Below are 5,497 nucleotides of genomic sequence, written 5' to 3'. Positions count from 1 at the left end.
TACACTCTATCTTATTTAATTAAATATTTCACTTGTTGGGTCTACTCATTAAGAAAAAGTATGACCCACAAGTGAGAATGAGTATTAAGATATAAAATAATAAATAGTTCTTCTATATATAATCGTTAGATACAACCAGTGTGCAGTCGTTCATACCACGTCAGATTTAAAATGAATTGTTTACTCTTTCTCTAAACACACATGTTCTCTCTCATCAGCTATCTCTCTCTCATCAATTCTCTCTATCTCTCGCTCCTCAGGTCAGTCTCTCTCTCATCAGCTTGGTCTCTCTCATTAAGTGTCTCCATGTCAATTCCGTTTGCACGCCGTTTGTACCAGACACTTGCAACAAGTATTTTTCAATAATAAAATCTATCCATTTTTATCAGTTTAAATTTTTGGAATAAATGATAATTTTAATATTTGAGTCAATGGGCTTGCATCAAAATACTCGGGATAGGAGCCAATAGAGAACATATCCCAATGGAAAGCATTCAAAGAGAGAGTAGCACAACCTGAGAGCCAGAGGAAGGAGATCAACGAATCGAAGGAACAACCACAGTGCCACACTACCATTTAGTTTAAAGCCATGCATAGATCCACGGCCTTTCTCCAATCCAGGGCGGGCAGTCGAGCCTCAAATGCAAGAAATTGCTGTTGATGCCAGCCTTCCAAACTGGTTGGTTTTACCAAAGTCCAAGAGGTCTTCGACCATAATCCACTGCTCGTGAGGCCATTTTAGTGAAGAGAAATATGTCTGCTGGATCCAATCCAAGTAGAAAAAGAGAAGGTAGACAAATTCTAGAGATCAGCCAGATTAAACGCCTGCAGAATCTCACACATCAGGTCCTCACGGGAGATGGTCGTATCGAACAGGGATATAAAACTCAAACTCAACCTACTTCTATACACCTATCAAGAAAGGAAACTGGTAAACATTGCTGATTTTCATACAATGATGCAAATTATCATAGCAGCACAGCCACGGGGAGTTATCTTTCTTGGCTATTTTAGACAGGGTGTTCAACAATCTGGCGTTTTGCTTGCGTTTGTGTTTCTCATTCTTTGATCATCTTCCGCTTGTTTTGTGTTTCTCACTATAGTACCATGTCAGTGGGCTTTGGCTGTCTCTTATATGTCTTACTGTTTGTAGGAGAGAGTGATATCGAATGGAACCATTCAGTACAAGTGATTAACGTCAACAAGACTTGAGGAATAATCATCCGGCTACAGGTCACACACTGGCAAATTAATAATAGCAACAATAACTAGAGCTGTATCAGTGTCGTATCAATTGCAAAGAGAGGAGTGATTTTACAATCAGTGTCATAAGCGGGAGTCAATTGACTGCCCATGAATTAAAATTACTGGCTTGGCGGGTTTGCTAGTTCTGTTCATGAGTTAGATATTGATAATCAGACCTGTAAGGTTAAAAGAATGAGGATTGATGGTGGAAAACAGAGTCCTGTATGTGGGAATAATTATATCTGGAAGTACTAGTTCCCACAAACAGACCATCATAGACTCATGGTGATGATCAATGGGATTACGGTTCCATGCTAAACTCATCTGTGCCAGATTAGGAATCCATGCAAAAGAGCATCTGCGCCACTTTTGTGTTCGTTATATCTATTAGTGAGTGGACCATGAGGATGCAGGTATTAAATTCTGTATGACTAATTATGGAGCATATAGTGAAGGAAATGCTCAAGTTATGGAGTAGACAAGGTATATATTCCAAGATGTAGACAGTACGTATATGCATGGGATATGATTGATTCTGGGGATTCTAAAGAAGTAAAATTGATGCATTTAAAATTATGGAAGTTCATGAGTCTAAATTTGAAAATAATTGACATACACTATATCTATAGCTACAACTTAACACATTTTAACACATGTTCCAAGCCACACTGACTGAAGAACTCACATGTATAACACATGTTCTAAGGTATTTTGCACGTTAAATGCACCAAGAGATGCTGGTTAAAAATAAAACTGTCTCGGCAGAATAATTTTGTAGACGTGGTGATAATCAAGCATTGAGTCATGAAGAATTTAAATGCCAAGGAAAAGAAGTAGATAAAATTGAGGTATCTGCCATTTCATTAACCTGATAATTATATGAATATTTATTTCGTCTGTATATTCTACAATATAATAAATGTACACGGCAACGCATCAAAAAGCTTGATTCATCGAATAAATGGCAAGCCACTGAAAGCATTATAGATATCATCCTCATCATATTTTGTAATGGGAAGGAGATTCACTGTCAAAAGAGTTTGCATATGATTCTATGAAACTCACCAAAATCTCGCCTAAGGAATGGTCTTAGACTTTGCTTTGATGAATAGCAAACGAATCATGCCAAACATGAGACTCTGCAGCTTTGGACCTTTTGATCTATCCTTCCAACAGCAAGATGAGATGAGAGGAAGCCAATTTGCTCTATGATCATCAAAGTTGAAGAGGATGCATGCTCCCAATAATTTATCCAGCAGATTGTTTTGATAATGGTGCACTGAATGATATCTACATTATGGTACAGATGCAAGAATCCGAATCCTCATCATCAGAGTCACTTGCATCACTGCAGGAACAAGAGGGGACAAGGAATGAGAGATAATTAAAAACTAATGTAATCAAATCAAGCATTTATGGCTAATCGCATATGTCATGATTTTCTTTCAGAATTAAAACTGGAGTCCGTAGGGCATAGATACTGCCTACTTCTAATTTAGTTCTTAAGGCGATGAAGCAGTGGAAAATAAAAAAATAAAAAATCTTCTCTCATAGCAAAAGAAAAGAGGTATGGGCTAACTGAATAAGGTAACAGTTATACATTGGGCAGTCCAAAATACAGAATAATAGAAAAATGACAATAATTTCTATTTATGTCAAAACTTATGTCACATCTGCTTTAGCCTTTCTAATAGCAAAATCCACCATCTCACACAAAGAATCAAGTGCAGAGAAAAGTGGAGCATGATAAAACCAGTCCAACCAAGTACTATAAATTTCAACTTCATCAACTTCATGTTCTGAAAATGTATTTTAGTACGAGACGTATATATCCTTTTATATATCCTTTGACACCCTTGCTTGGTAGAATCAGATAGCAATAGTCAAAGGTTACTACTATGCTCGCTCAAACAACGTTTGTACAGCTTTCCAATTCACCAATTTGCAAATTATTCTCTTCAAAAACCACAAAGCCATGGTAGTGTGATGAAAGAATCAACAATAGTGACAACTGACAAGTTCGATAAAAGGCCAAAGTAAAATCCATGAATCTCAGAAAGCCTGATGCATCTCTTTTTTGCCCTACGTAAGCCACTCAATTCTTGCCCCACCCTTTACAGCCCAAACAACTCCATCTTGATATACTCAAGTGAGCTTCTATCTTTCTACAAAATGCCCCAAAATGTCATATGTTCTCGAGATCAGACTACAGAGAATGTCCTGCCTTGTGTAGTTTACAACGAAACAAACTTCTTAATTTCCATGGATCATTAATTCAAAGTGCCAGGGTTGGTTTTATATCTGATTATATACAGTGAGAACAAATATTCAATTATGAACTTCAACTGTATATTCGATTAAACATGATGCAACATCAAGACTTGGTTTAAAGACTAGGGGTTTTTCTCCTGACCATTTGTGTTTTATACCAATTGATTCAGTATGATCCCAGCCCTAGCTCGTCCTGTTGTTTGGTTGATCCTGCCATTATTAGAGCGGACTGGGAAGTAGGAAGCGACAACATGTAACTAAAATAAATCAAGCTTTGCTCATACAACAATTCATCAACCCACATCAAACCAAATTGTTGTCTTTTTCCTAGTCATAAAGCCATCATCACACATCAATGGCATTACCTTTCTCTTCATCTGAAGCTCTGTTGCTCATAGAATCTTAAGTTACACCCCTAGTTAGCTACTATAAGTTTCCAAACCAAAACATTCAATACTCAAACAAGCAAGGTGAATCATTAACAACAACTAAGACATTATTAAACTTTGTCCAAAAACACATATTGAAGTATACGACTCCGTGTATATTACCTTGGATAGAATTCCATCACCTCAGCGAGTTTATTCCCATTCTTATCGTTCCACTGCACCTTCAGCCGCGTCTTCTCCGAATTTCTCGACATTCCACCTCGCCTAGGCGGCAACAACGAATTAGACTCACTATCCTCCTCTCCATTAACACGGTGATCCTCAACCTTCGGCAGGTCTGTAACACCTAGCGCCTTACTTTTAGAGCCACTAACAACCTTAGCGTCCGTCTCCATCAAAAGAATAATACAATCCTCACGACCAAGAACCCAAAATCTTCCCTAATTAGCTCCGATAAAAAACAGAACAGAGAAGGAATCCCTGATCGAAAGTTCAGAGAATTTCCGCAATTCAGCAGAAACCCAATACACCCAATTGCCTGAGAATCAATAATCCACAAACCGTAGCCAGAAAATCGAAAATTTTGGAGGTGATTCTGGCTATAAACTACAGCTGTTTGCCAATGCAGACGGGGTCAACGCTCATCCTAGCTTTAGTTTGCAATGACAAAATCAAAGAATGAGTAAATGAGAAAACTGATGACATTTGAACTTAAGGAGATAATAGTAAAACCATCATTGGGTAAGCGAGGGGAGATGTTCCCGAGAAACTAACGGAAACTTATGGTTTCGTAACGATTTTGGTGCGAATACAACTAACAAACGATATAGTTTGATTTCCACGAGTAGGAGGACAGATCAGACAGCTCTCAGAAACTAACAACTCGATTGGATTAAGAAAAAAAAATCCCCTCAAAATTTGAGGGAGGGATGATACTCCATTTATTATTGCTATTAATCTGAAATGGGAAGAAAATGGAGAGCGTTTACTTTTCTGATTGGATATGGAGTGAAAAAAAAAGGAAAAAAGATTTATGCTGTAGTCAAAATTGGAATAGATCATAGTGTGTCGGGGGAATATTTCTGATAGACGGCTAGAATTGGCTTACCGTTAGTTATTATCGTTGTAACAGTATGACAGTGGATTTTCAGGGTGGGGGTTACTGTAATGGATCGTGACAGGCTCTTTACGAAATTGGATGATTCTATTCTTGTTTAATACTAATCTAAGAATAATTTAATATTCATTTCATAAAAGTCTTGAAGTCTGTGCATGACACGTGTATTTACAAAAAAAAATATCTACTTGCAATATTTGTTTTATAAACTCAACACGGCTTCTATAATATTAAAAAATGTTAGTATTTTAATTTTTTTTTTTAATAAAATTCTGTGTCGAGTACATGATCATGATATGCTTATGAGATTTTACTATTGAAACATGATATGGGAGGATGATGATTCCTTATTATTAAATCAAGATACCTTAAATGGATATGATGTTACTATTAACATGCACATTTTTAGGTTTAGAATTTGATATTAGTGAAATTTCAAGTGTACTGATTGATGCATGCATTTGAAAATGGTGAT

Source organism: Juglans regia, chromosome 12 (assembly GCF_001411555.2).
Source record: "Juglans regia cultivar Chandler chromosome 12, Walnut 2.0, whole genome shotgun sequence".
Taxonomy (NCBI): domain Eukaryota; kingdom Viridiplantae; phylum Streptophyta; class Magnoliopsida; order Fagales; family Juglandaceae; genus Juglans; species Juglans regia.
The sequence above is the reverse complement of the archived record's forward strand: the minus strand, read 5'-3'. Positions refer to the sequence as shown.